We start from the raw sequence: 15,291 nt of genomic DNA, 5'->3' as shown, positions 1-15,291 counted from the left end.
ATCAAAGGGGGAGAATAAAAGATAAGTTCAGTTGGGGGGAATTTTTATATATTTTAATGTTGCAATTTAGTTCAAAATTGCAAATTTATGCCTGAATTGTTAGTTTAGTAATTTTCTTCAAATTGCTATTTGTTTGGTTTACCCCTAACTTGAACTTGGTTGATGCACATCAAAAAGGGGGAGATTGTTGAACCCTGTGGTAGTTTTGATGTGATCAACCAAGTTTGTTAGGTCCTGCGTTTTGTCTGATCCCTGTGTTTGAGTGTGCAGGAACTTAGGAGCACAGGAAGTCGAGCGGAAGACGCAGCTGGCGAGAAGGACGACACGGGAAGGGAGCCGACGGGCTCGGTGCGTCAGAAGAACGGGAGAGCTGCGGAAGAGTACACCCGGTGGGCGAGAAGAACGTGCACGGCGTTCGAGGGACGTAAAGCCGGGGAGGAAGCCTGCTCGAGGAGAAGGCCGGGAATTGGGTTCGGGTGAGCCCTATTTCGGTAGGCCGCAATCACCCAAGGAGCCGAACCGAAACAAATCAACTGGAAGTTGACTTGTTAATGGATCGATCGACCGAACCCCTTGATCGGTCGACCGAACCCTTCTGTATCCGTAGCCAGCTGTTGGTGACACGTCAGAAGCCACGTCAAAGCAGCCAACAGTTGGGGAGCTGATCGGTCGACCGAACCTTCTGATCGGTCGACCGAACCGAAGTCTATCCAGAGACCAAGTCGAGCAATCTGATCGGGCCAACTCAGCAGAAGACCGTTGGCAGATCGGTCGACTGAACAAAAGGATCGGTCGATCGAACCCAAGCTCTATCCACAGAGACTGCACCTGGACGCGAAGCTGGGCAGGTACAGCAGGTTCGGTCGACCGAACCTGAGGATTGGTCGACTGATCTCTCTCGAGTCAAACTTGATCCCGAAGGATCAGGTGAACTGATAAGCTCAAGAACCCCTATATAAAGAGGGTCTCGGGTAGCTCTTAGGATATCGAAAATAGTGAACGAAAAACCAACTCTGTAATTCTTCTTTTGCAACTTCTGTGCTTACAAAGTGTAAAAGGCTTCTCCGCCTTCAGAGAAGGAGCTCTCTTACTGCGTTTTTCATCTTCCTGGATTAACAACCCTCTTGGTTGTAACCAGGTTAAAATTTGTGTGTCTATTTCTCTGCTTATTTTGATTCTTAATATAGTTGCTTATTATTTGAGTTGAAAGCCTTGAGGAGGGTTTAGTTTTTATTGCAGGCAATTCACCCCCCTCTTGCTGGTCTCCGCTGCACCAACAGTTATGTACGAACAAAATTATATAATGAAAAGTTATGTTATATGTTAACAAACTTGAAAATAATTAGTTCATTTCATGATTCGTTTATGTTCAATAAAATGATTAGTTCATTTTAATTATGATTAGCTCATATATATGATTCATTCATTAGATGGGATGTGTGTAATATAATTGATCAATATTGATTAGATTGACACATACAAATGATGAGTGGAAATATAGTTATCACTTGATTTTGTAAACCAATTCTAATTTACAGTGAGTTAATAATTAATTACATGCATATGAATTACATTGAAATAATAAATAATGTGTTTATTTATTGTAGATTATGACAACTAAAAATAGCATAACTGAACTCAATAAAGGAGAAAAATTATATGGGGATAACTATAAAATCTGACACCTCAATATACAATATGTTCTTGAGGAACAAGACGTTCTAGAGGTTGTAAATCAATTCATGGAGGAATCGACTGATGGTTCTATAGCACAACACAGACATGACCTTGATGCCTATAAGACATGGAAAAGGAAGGACTCCACTGCTAAGGGAATATTGATTAGTTCAATGGTGGATGACCTAGTATTTGAGTATGAGACATTGATTAGTTCAATGGTGGGTAGCCCTTAGAGAAAAGTACAGTGGAGTAAGTCTCAGTATGCTTCGTCAGCTAACAATTAAGTTTGATAGCTATAAAAAAATGCTCGAATGTTACCATGGCCCAACATCTCAAGGAGATGGGTAATATGGTTCGAGAGCTTACGACTGTTGGTCATGTGTTGACTGATGAACAACAGGTTCAAGCAATAATCTGTTCCCTTCCTGATTCTTAGGAAACGATGAAATAGAACCTTACCCACAGTAAGAGTATTAAGACTTTCACTGATGTCTCACTTGTTGGTTGCTACTCGGAAAGCCTAACGGTTCCACTGTACAAAAATTTTATACAAAGGTCTGAACCTTTTCCTAGCTACCATGTGTTCTTTTAAATTAAACTTGGATCCACTGCGGAACTTTACACGTTTGATCCTAAGTTCAACTTATTTGTTCTTTTAGGTTTAGACTTGGATCTCCTGCGGAACTTAACACGTTTGATCCAAATCACCTAGGTTATGAAGACAATTAAATATCTATTTCCAAAATTGACTTCCAGTACTGACGTGGCGAGGCACATGGCCTTCTTGGATATGGGAACAACCACCACCGACTAGACAAAGCCTTTTAAGGAAAGCTAATATTTAATTTCCTTAAATAACTCTAGGTTAACCAAAAAGAACAATCGAAGCACAAGTTCGAAAAGAAAACAAAAGAACACAACATCAAAAACTAATTCAAAATCTAGAATCACATGCCTCTTGTATTTGGTATTTTTACAAAGAAATAAAACTAGTATGATGCGGAAATTAAATACTAGTATACCTTTTCTTTTGCAAACAAAAAACCTCTAGGTCTTCTACCGTATTCCTCTTCTAATCCCGGACGGTGTGTGGGCAACGATCTTCCGAGACGAGAACCACCAAGCACCTTATCCTTCCTTGCAAGTTTCGGCCATCAAAACTTCTCCTAGGATGAAGAGGTTCAGCCACCACCACCATGCTCCAAGGGATGCTAGAAACAAAGCTTTCTTTCTCTCCTTCTTCTTCTTCTTCTCTAAACTTGATCCGGCCACCATATGAATCTCCACAAGAAGGATGAGGTTCGGCCATCAAAGAGAAGAGAGGAGGAGAGGATGGCCGACCACACCAAGGAAGAGAGGGAGGAAAAGAATAATAGAGTTGTTCACAATGAAGCCTCCTCTACCCCCTCTTTTATAATCCTTGGTCTTGGCAAATAAGGAAAATTTAATAAAAACTTCCTTAATTCTTTTGCCATTGAAAAAGAAAATTTATTTAATTAAAAACAATTTTATCTTCTCCAATTTATTTGGTCGGCCATATTAAAGCTACAAACAAGGAGAGTTTTAATTAATTAAAACTTCCTAATTTGTCTCCGGAAATTTATAAAAAATTTCTCCAATAATTTTCATCCCTTCATGATTGGTTAATAAAAAGGAAATTTTATAAATTAAAATCTTTCTTTAAAACATGTGGATAAAAAGAAAGTTATCTTGTAAAAATTAAAATCTCTTTTAATCTACAAATAAGGAAAGATATCAAATCTTTTCTTAATCTCTTGTAGAAACTTATAAAAGAGAATATTTAATTTTTAAACTCTCTTTTAAATCATGAACATAGTTAAAAAAGGAAAGTTTTCTTAAAATTTAAAATCCACCTTTTAATCAACAAATAAGGAAAGATTTCAAATTTTAAACTCTCTTTTAAACATGTAGATGATTTACAAATAAAGAAAGTTTTTACCAAAAATTAAAACCATCCTTTTAATCTACAAATAAGGAAAGAGATTAATCTCTTCTCTTAATCTTTTGTAGAGAGCTATAAAAGGAAATTTTTAATTTTTAAACTCTCTTTTAAAACCATGATATCCACATAAGAAATAATTTTAATAAAAATCCTTTTTAATATTCTAGTGGCCGACCACCTAAGCTTGGGACCCAAGCTTTGGCCGGCCACCAACTTGGCTCATCCACTTGGTCTTGGCCGGCCCTAGCTTGGGTTCCAAGCTAGCTTGGCTGGCTCCATTGGATGGGTAAGAAGGTGGGTATGTGATGGGTATAAATCTCTATATACAAGAGGCTGCGATAGGGACCGAGAGGAGGAATTGGTTTTGGTGTCCTGATAAAATTAAGCATCCCGTGTTCGCCCCGAACACACAACTTAATTTTATCAATAATAATTCATTCCACTAGAGAACTATTATTGAACTACCGCACCAATCCCAAATTACATTTTGGGCTCCTTCTTATTATGAGTGTGTTAGTCTCCCTGTGTTTAAGATGTCGAATGTCCACTAATTAAGTGAGTTACTGACAACTCATTTAATTAATATCTTAGTCCAAAAGTAGTACCACTCAACCTTATCGTCATGTCGGACTAAGTCCACCTGCAGGGTTTAACATGACAATCCTTATGAGCTCCTCTTGGGGACATTCTCAACCTAGATTACTAGGACATAGTTTCCTTCTATAATCAACAACACACACTATAAGTGATATCATTTCCCAACTTATCGGGCTTATTGATTTATCGAACTAAATCTCACCCATTGATAAATTAAAGAAATAAATATCAAATATATGTGCTTGTTATTATATTAGGATTAAGAGCACACACTTCCATAATAACTAAGGTCTTTGTTCCTTTATAAAGTCAGTATAAAAGAAACGACCTCTAATGGTCCTACTCAATACACTCTAAGTGTACTAGTGTAATTATATAGTTAAGATAAACTAATACCTAATTACACTACGACCTTCTAATGGTTTGTTCCTTTCCATTTTGGTCATGAGCTACTGTTTATAATTTATAAGGTACTGATAACATGATCCTCTGTGTGTGACACCACACACTATGTTATCTACAATATAAATTAATTGAACAACTACATTTATCATAAATGTAGACATTTAACCAATGTGATTCTTATTTCTAGATAAATGTTTATACCAAAAGCTAGACTTTTAGTATACATCCTAACACTTATACTAAAAGCTGCTGTATCTGCTGCCATACATCTGATTCCCAACCTTTCAATATGCCCATCAAAAGCTCTTGCCTTAAGGGCCTTAGTGAAAAGATCTATAGGTCATCATCTAGGCAGTAACAACTTGTCCTCGTTTATACGATTTCTCGTATTGGGTGGTACTTGCGCTCTATTGTGTTTACTTGCCTTATAGACTCATGGTTTCTTCGAGTTTGCTACTGCACCACTATTATTACAATAAATTATAATAATCTTTGGACAAACCAGAAATCATATCTAAGTCTATCTTGAGGTTATTGAGTCATTAAGCTTTTATGACTACTCAAAGGTTTGCCATATACTCAGCTTCTATGGTGGAGTCCGAAAAGCACCTATGCTTATCACTCTTCCATAGTTATGACTTTACCTCCTAAAATAAACACAAAACCCCGAGGTTGACTTACTATTTGTCTCTATCCGATTGGAAGTCAAAATCCGTGCAACCCACAGGGACCAAATTAACTGCCTTGTAAGCTAGCATATAATCTCTAGTGCCTCTAAGGTACTTCAATATATGCTTTACTGCAATCCAATGTCCTTGTCTAGGGTTACTTTGATATCTGCTAACTATGCCCTTGGCAAAACAGATTTCTGATCTCGTGCATAGCATACATTAGGCTTCCGACAGCCGAAGCATAAAGAACTGCCTTTATATCCTCTATCTCCTTTGATGTCTACGGAGACATTTCTTTAGATAAAGTTACTCCATGCTAAAAAGGTAAGAAACCTTTCTTGGAGTTTTGCATGCTTAAAACGAGCAAGGATTTTTTTTTCGATATACGAAGCTTGGGATAAGTAAAATATCCTTTTCTTGCGATCCCTTATTACTTTGGTCCCAAGAATATATACATTCTCCCAAGTCCTTCATATCGATTTGTTTGGACAACCATACCCTTACTTCTGACAACATTTTGATATTGTTTCCAACTACCAAAAATGTTATCTACGTATAGTTCAAGAAATACCACCACGTTTCCATCACACTTTTTGTATACACAAGACTTATCCGGTTACTAAATAAATCCATAGGTCTGGATTCCTTTGATAAACCGGATGTTCCAAGACCTTGAAGCTTTGCCTTAGTCCATAGACTGATTGAGCTTGCACACAAAATGCTCTTTGCCCTTTGCAATGAACCCTTCTGGTTGCTTTGTATGGATGCTTTCTTCAAGACTTCCATTAAGGAATACTGTCTTGACATCCTCTTGCCAAATAGATAAAAGAATCCGGATAGACTTAAGCATGACTACCAGTGAAAAAATTCCCTTTTTCATCAAGCCTTGCTTTGAAAGTTTCCACCTTCCTGTCTATCCATCTTTTCCTATTGTAGACCTATTTTCACCCAATGGCTTTTACACCATCTGGTGGTTCTATAAGCTTCCAGATTTGATTAGAATACATATATTCTAATTCTGTATTCATTGCTCTTTGCCAAGATGCTGCATCTTTATCTTGGAGTGCTTCATCATATTTCCGGGATCAGACTCATGTTCATTTGGGATCAAGTCCAAAAACTCTCCCAAAACATGAATCCTTTTGGTTGTTTGACAACCCTCCCACTACGATGATGCACTGTCTATAATTGTGTATCAATTGTGATACGTGTTGCAGTTTCTTGTGATATTTCATCTTGTACAGTTGGTACTAGATTAGACATGTCCTTTATAATTTCTTTAAGAACAAATTTACTTATGGGCTTGTGATTTATTACATAGTCCTTTTCTAAAAATCGGTCATTGATGCTAACAATAACCTTCTGATTTTTAAGACTATAAACCTACTTTCATTTCTCTAGGATAACTTACAAACAAGTGAATTCCTGTCCAACTTATCATTATCTCTCTTCAGCATATGTGCTGGACTACCTGAATCCGAATATGCTTCAAAATAGGCTTATGCCTATTTAGCAATTCTATATGAGTAGAGAGTTCTGACTTTGGAAGGTACTATGTTCACTTCCGTTTCCAGAGTATATCCTTAAAATGAATTTGGTAATTTTCCAAATAACTCATCATCAATCTACTTATTTCCATAAGAGTCCTATACCTTCCTTTTTCTACACCATTCTGTAGGGGTGTACCAGGTGCAGTTAGTTGGGATTGAATCCCTACTTCTGATAAGTGACTCTTAAATTCTCCCAAGAGGTACTTGCCACTACGATCTCACCGTAGTGTCCTGATACTTTTACTTTGACGTTTCTCCACATCAGCCTCGTACTCTTTGAACTAATCAAAGCACTTAGACTTGCGACACATCAAGTAAATGTATCCGTATCTTGAATAGTTGTCTATAAAATAGACGAAATATTCGATACTAACTCTTGTCATAGGATCACACAAATCAGAGTGAACCTATTCCAATGTATCTTTGGCTCCATACCCCTTATACTTAAAAGCTTCTTGGTTATTTTTCCTTCCAAGTAAGACTCGCAGGTTGGAAAAATTTCCACTACCAATGAACCCAAAAGTTCATCAGCTACCAATGAATCCTACTCAAGTTAATATAATCTAGCCCTAGATGCCAAAGATATAATTGGTTCATTTCCGAAGGTTGCTTTCTCTTAAAGTTAGAAGATGTGTTACTAATTTTCATTTGTTGCATCGTGGGAGTTATTAAATTGCCAACCAACGTACCAGAACAGATAACTTTCCTCTTTTTCTTAATAACAACTTTGTTATTAAAAGAGGCAGAATATCAAGTTCTTTGAATAGTTTAGAAACTAAAAACTAGTTCTTTCTAAACTTGGTACGTAAAGACAATTACTTAAAATCCATATTTTATCAAAGGATAAACATCTCCCACTGCAACAACTGCCATTTTTATAGCAATGCCCATGTGGATGGTGTTTTTATTTTCATTTAGTTGTCGGGTTTCTTGGAACCCTGCAATGAATTGCGGACATGATTAATGGCATCTGTATCTACACTCCAGGTTCTGGTAGATAACACCACTAAACATGTTTCAACTAATGAATTAAATACACCTATATTGTTCTTTAGTTCTAAAAAGACAGACTACCTTAATGTCCAAGTCCTATTTCCAATCATTACAATCGGGACTACTAAGTCTTTTCTATAGTATAACAACTAGGGAATTGACAAACATTTTAAATCCTAAGAATCACAAAAATATTTAGTCAAGATCAATTCCTTAAAATCCCCATGAATTTTGTATGCCACGATAGTGTGGACGTATACAAAATCAAAGAAGAGATTTTATCCATTAATTTTATTATCTCGTCAACTTTACTTTATGACGAATAAAATTAATAGTTGATCTTTCTTTGATCAAATATTTGGTCAAAACTTTTGAATTTAAAATAACATTGATTCCTCAAACAATATTATTTAAATTCACAAACACCTCAAACACCGTGAATTTTGCATGCCACGATAGTGTGGACGTATACAAAATTAAAAATTTGTAAGAGGAGGGGTTTACCCATTAATTATCTTGTCAATAAATCTTTATGACAAATAAAATTACCTCAAACACCGTGAATTTTGTATGTCACGATAGTATGGACGTATACAAAATCAAACATTTGTAAGAGGGGTTTTTAATTTTATTATCTTGTCAACTTATTTATTTGACAAATTAATAGTTGGTTTTCTTCAGTTGCACAAATAATAGCAGTGACTCCGATGGGGAGGATACTATTAGACGTGCCTAAGTGTATACCATTACTTGACACTAAGTCCATTAATAAGATTGTGCCCCTTCCGATGGGGAAGATCACACGCTCTTAATTAACTTCCTATAGTCATCCAAAATGGAAGTTTAATCTAGTGATCCGCAAACAAGCTCATCCGATATGGAGGAAGGCACTCAGAGCCAACGCGCAAGCTTATTGCATCACTTATAAACTAGTAATGGAGACCGTAGAATTTATTTAAAAATAAATCCCTCTCCCACTTAGTTATTTAAAGTGAGGAATTTTGACTATGCTAGCCTACTTAACATGCATACTAACAAGCACACACAACACAACATAAAAAGCAATAAATAGAAAAACTAATTTTCAACTATTATGGCTTTTATCTATTGCTGTCCTCCGTGTGTCGCCAACCCTAGCTGCTGCCATCTTTGCCCACCGCCACCGGGTCTAGTTGTCGCATCCATCTTGCTCCTTGTTTCGCTGCGCCTTTGATCCTCAAAAGGTTCCACGCCTTGCAAGATTCGATCCGCGACATAAATAGAATTTTACATTTTTTGATCCTATATTCCTCGAAGGAATGTACATGTATCTAGATCAAAAAATAAAATCCTAAAAAAACTAAATACAGCTCCTGCTGTATTTTATAATACAATCATGCACACACAATAAAATGCCCTTGACATGTCCAAGGGTCCAATCACACACACAATATCTATAAGCCATAATAGTTGGATCCTGCATCCACAAAGTTAGCACATCCTACTATTATCCTGCCTAAATTATGTATGACATGTGCATAATTAAACTAATACCAAATACACAGAGGCAAAACTCTAGCTCTGATACCAATTGTTGGTTGCTACTCGGAAAGCCTAACGGTTCCATTGTACAAAAATTTTGTACAAAGGTCTGAACCTTTTCCTAGCTACCATGTGTTCTTTTAAATTAAACTTGGATCGCCTGCGGAACTTTACACGTTTGATCCTAAGTTCAACTTATTTGTTCTTTTAGGTTTAGACTTGGATCTTCTGCGGAACTTAACACGTTTGATCCAAATCACCTAGGTTATGAAGACAATTAAATATCTATTTCCAAAATTGGCTTCCAGTACTGACGTGGCGAGGCACATGGCCTTCTTGGATATGGGAACAACCACCACCGACTAGACAAAGCCTTTTAAGGAAAGCTAATATTTAATTTCCTTAAATAACTCTAGGTTAACCAAAAAGAACAATCGAAGCACAAGTTCGAAAAGAAAACAAAAGAACACAACATCAAAAACTAATTCAAAATCTAGAATCACATGCCTCTTGTATTTGGTATTTTTACAAAGAAATAAAACTAGTATGATGCGGAAATTAAATACTAGTATACCTTTTCTTTTGCAAACAAAAAACCTCTAGGTCTTCTACCGTATTCCTCTTCTAATCCCGGACGGTGTGTGGGCAACGATCTTCCGAGACGAGAACCACCAAGCACCTTATCCTTCCTTGCAAGTTTCGGCCATCAAAACTTCTCCTAGGATGAAGAGGTTCGGCCACCACCACCATGCTCCAAGGGATGCTAGAAACAAAGCTTTCTTTCTCTCCTTCTTCTTCTTCTTCTCTAAACTTGATCCGGCCACCATATGAATCTCCACAAGAAGGATGAGGTTCGGCCATCAAAGAGAAGAGAGGAGGAGAGGATGGCCGACCACACCAAGGAAGAGAGGGAGGAAAAGAATAATAGAGTTGTTCACAATGAAGCCTCCTCTACCCCCTCTTTTATAATCCTTGGTCTTGGCAAATAAGGAAAATTTAATAAAAACTTCCTTAATTCTTTTGCCATTGAAAAAGAAAATTTATTTAATTAAAAACATTTTTATCTTCTCCAATTTATTTGGTCGGCCATATTAAAGCTACAAACAAGGAGAGTTTTAATTAATTAAAACTTCCTAATTTGTCTCCGGAAATTTATAAAAAATTTCTCCAATAATTTTCATCCCTTCATGATTGGTTAATAAAAAGGAAATTTTATAAATTAAAATCTTTCTTTAAAACATGTGGATAAAAAGAAAGTTATCTTGTAAAAATTAAAATCTCTTTTAATCTACAAATAAGCAAAGATATCAAATCTTTTCTTAATCTCTTGTAGAAACTTATAAAAGAGAATATTTAATTTTTAAACTCTCTTTTAAATCATGAACATAGTTAAAAAGGAAAGTTTTCTTAAAATTTAAAATCCACCTTTTAATCAACAAATAAGGAAAGATTTCAAATTTTAAACTCTCTTTTAAACATGTAGATGATTTACAAATAAAGAAAGTTTTTACCAAAAATTAAAACCATCCTTTTAATCTACAAATAAGGAAAGAGATTAATCTCTTCTCTTAATCTTTTGTAGAAAGCTATAAAAGGAAATTTTTAATTTTTAAACTCTCTTTTAAAACCATGATATCCACATAAGAAATAATTTTAATAAAAATCCTTTTTAATATTCTAGTGGCCGGCCACCTAAGCTTGGGACCCAAGCTTTGGTCGGCCACCAACTTGGCTCATCCACTTGGTCTTGGCCGGCCCTAGCTTGGGTTCCAAGCTAGCTTGGCCGACCCCATTGGATGGGTAAGAAGGTGGGTATGTGGTGGGTATAAATCTCTATATATAAGAGGCTACGATAGGGACCGAGAGGAGGAATTGGTTTTGGTCTCCCGATAAAATTAAGCATCCCGTGTTCGCCCCGAACACACAACTTAATTTTATCAATAATAATTCATTCCACTAGAGAACTATTATTCAACTACCGCACCAATCCCAAATTACATTTTGGGCTCCTTCTTATTATGAGTGTGTTAGTCTCCCTGTGTTTAAGATGTCGAATGTCCACTAATTAAGTGAGTTACTGACAACTCATTTAATTAATATCTTAGTCCAAAAGTAGTACCACTCAACCTTATCGTCATGTCGGACTAAGTCCACCTGCAGGGTTTAACATGACAATCCTTATGAGCTCTTCTTGGGGACATTCTCAACCTAGATTACTAGGACACAGTTTCCTTCTATAATCAACAACACACACTATAAGTGATATCATTTCCCAACTTATCGGGCTTATTGATTTATCGAACTAAATCTCACCCATTGATAAATTAAAGAAATAAATATCAAATATATGTGCTTGTTATTATATTAGGATTAAGAGCACACACTTCCATAATAACTAAGGTCTTTGTTCCTTTATAAAGTCAGTATAAAAGAAACGACCTCTAATGGTCCTACTCAATACACTCTAAGTGTACTAGTGTAATTATATAGTTAAGATAAACTAATACCTAATTACACTACGACCTTCTAATGGTTTGTTCCTTTCCATTTTGGTCGTGAGCTACTGTTTATAATTTATAAGGTACTGATAACATGATCCTCTGTGTGTGACACCACACACTATGTTATCTACAATATAAATTAATTGAACAACTACATTTATCATAAATGTAGACATTTGACCAATGTGATTCTTATTTCTAGATAAATGTTTATACCAAAAGCTAGACTTTTAGTATACATCCTAACATCACTCTATGTTGAACTTGAGGCAGAGAGGATTGAATCTGCAAGGATTTCTAGCCAAGCTTTTGTAGCTGAAGATTTTGGTTCCAAGAATAAGAAAAGATGGTTTAAGAAAGGAAAGAGAAAAGGAAAGGAGGCTAGTGTCATTGCTAAAAAAAACCAAATCAAGAAGAAAGGAAAGAAATATGGACAGAGACCTAAGAGCAAGTTGACTTGCTATAACTGTGGCAAGAAGGGTCATTTTGCTCGAGATTGTACCGAGCCTAAAAAGGTAGATCCATTTTTATCTTCTTTCCATGAGCATTATGTTGCAAGTACAATGTTGTTAGCTGATTCTTATTCTTTGTGGATTATAGATTCAGGAGCAACGAACCACGTAGGATGTGATCGAGCTACATATGTGGAGTACTATTGGGTACTAACTGGTAACAAATGGATATATGTGGGAAACAATGTAAGAATTGAAGTCAAAGGAATTGCCACTTGCAAGCTTAACCTACGTGGTGGACAAATCTTGTTTCTACATGATGTCCTGTATACTCCTCAGATTCGACGGAATCTAGTTTCTGTCACTTGTCTTCTTGATTTAGGTTATTGTGTAAATTTTTATAGTCGTTGTGTGAAACTTCGAATTAACTCTATGTTAATTGGACATAGTTATGTAATAAATGATTTTATGGTTCTTGATGTAGAACTAAATAATAATGATGGTTGTTTTTCAAACATTGCTCTTGCTAGTAATGCTGATATTAATGATGAAATTTGGCATGCTAGACTAGGACATATAGGACAAGAACGAATTAATAGATTAGTTAAGAAGTGCCTTTTAGGCACTCATGCTAAGATTAACTTCTCTATATGTGAGCATTGTCTTGATGGAAAGGCAACTTGGAAACCATTTGGCAAGGCTATTAGGGTTGAATTACCATTGCAATAGATTCATTCGGATATTTGTGGTCCAATGAATCTGAAGGCTAGAAATGAGAGCTCTTATTTCATTACATTTATTGATGACTTCACTCGTTTTGGTCATGTGTATTTGATTTCTTATAAAAATGAAGCATTAGATTACTTCATTTGTTACTTGAACGAAGTTAAGAATCAATTAGAACGCAAGGTTAAAACCTTGTGCACTCACCATGGAGGTGAATATTTGTCTGATCAGTTCAAGACAATGTGTAATGAGAGATGAATTATTATACAACTAACTATCCCTGAAACTCCACAGTAAAATAGGGTTGCTGAAAGAAGAAATAGAACTCTTCTTGAAATGGTCAGGTCTATGATGGCGCAGGCTAATTTGTCAATCTCCTATTAGGGAGATGCACTATTACTTATGGCCTATATACTTAACAAAGTGTCTTCAAAGTCAATTTCATCTACTCCATATGAATATTGGACAGGCAGAAAATCGGATTTGAGTAATTTGAGACCTTGGGGGTCAGCTGCCTACGTTCATGATAAGACTCATGAACATGAAAAATTAGGACCTAGAGGTAAGAAGTGTATCTTTATAAGGTATTATGAGACTTCTAAGGGTTATATTTTTATTAGTGAGCGACAAGAGGGAACCATCTCTGAGATAGAGTCTAGAGATGCTACTTTTCTTGAAACTGAGTTCCCAACACGAGGTGAAGTTGATAAGACAATTCCTCTATATGAGATAGAGGAGGAGGATAATGCTCCTTTATCAATAAATCAAGAGATACCTGAATCTAGTCAACCTAATGAGAGTAATTTACCACTGAATGAGTCAGTTTCTCAATAGTCTGACCTACAAAGAAGTAGTCAGTTTCTCAACAATTTATGCATCTATCAAATTAAAATTCAGGTTCATGCCCAATCTCGGATATAGACACACAACAATGTATCTAACTCATAAATGAGATCTATGCGTATAGCAATGTAATCTAGATAGATAAATTCATCGTCATAAGGGAAGTCTACTTGCTAGCATTTCATCACACAGAATAAGTGTCATACAAGTATCATCAAATAAGTAAATTGGCAATCTAATAGAATTTACAGCATCCATATATTACAATTACTTCCTACATCCTAGAACAATAGAAATCTACTCTATAATTGAAAGATCTACAATCCAAGAACTCAAATGCATAAGAATTTCAAGAACCATAAAGAAGGGGAAGAAAACTCACTGCAACAAAAATATTAAAAGACAACGGTTAAAAATCGTTGTCGTAGGCCCTTTAAAACCGTTGTAATTGGCAGTGTTATTAAAAGTGGGGGGCTACGATAACGGTTTTGAACCGTTGTCTTTGAATGAAAAGACAATAGTTTTGCAACGGTTTTAAACCGTTGTCTTTGAATGAAAAGACAACGGTTTAAAACCATTGTTATTTAGAGCATTTTTACTGCCAGTTACAATCGGTTTTGGGGCTACGACAACGGTTTTTAACCGTTGTCTTTGAGTGTGATAGACAACAATAACAATTTTAAACTGTTGTCTTTTAAATTATTATCTTTTAATACTAATATATCAAATTTCAATTTAAATATATAATAAAGAATCATAATCAAGAAAGAATATTCCCCACATCAATATCATTCAAAATGTTGCTTATACAAGAATTACAATCACAAAAGAAAAAACATGTCTCATATTCAAATAAAATTTATCCCAATACAAATAAACAAATAAACTCCATTTGCAACTAATGAACAATAGCCAAAAGATTAGAAACTTGTGATGGTGGTTCATGTCATGTAGGATTGCACTTAATTATTGTCAACCCAAATCCCATCACAATCTTCAACTTGTAGGATTTCATTGGAATCCTCTTTCCAGCTTGCTGATTCTTTCATGCCAACTTTTTCCAATATTGTTGATCATTAGTTCCCTAATAAATCTAGTCTTCCCCATACCAGCTCCATCAAAAAGTCCAATCTTTCTACCCCTTTGATAAGGCACTAGGAGATCAACAACCTATTGATATTAAAAAAAATACACTATTATATGTATGAAAAATCTTGTTCTGAAAAAATAATAAACACACATATGTTTTTACAACAGTTACCTGAATAAGTACATCATACAAAAGGTATTAGTTGTGAGATGAGTTATTTGAATGCTTGCATGGCTGCACAAGTAGAAGTCAAATTCAGTAGGATGGCCTATCTTAGAATCGACAACAGTCCCTGGAAT

Source organism: Zingiber officinale, chromosome 10B (genome assembly GCF_018446385.1).
Source record: "Zingiber officinale cultivar Zhangliang chromosome 10B, Zo_v1.1, whole genome shotgun sequence".
Taxonomy (NCBI): Eukaryota; Viridiplantae; Streptophyta; class Magnoliopsida; order Zingiberales; family Zingiberaceae; genus Zingiber; species Zingiber officinale.
The sequence above is the reverse complement of the archived record's forward strand: the minus strand, read 5'-3'. Positions refer to the sequence as shown.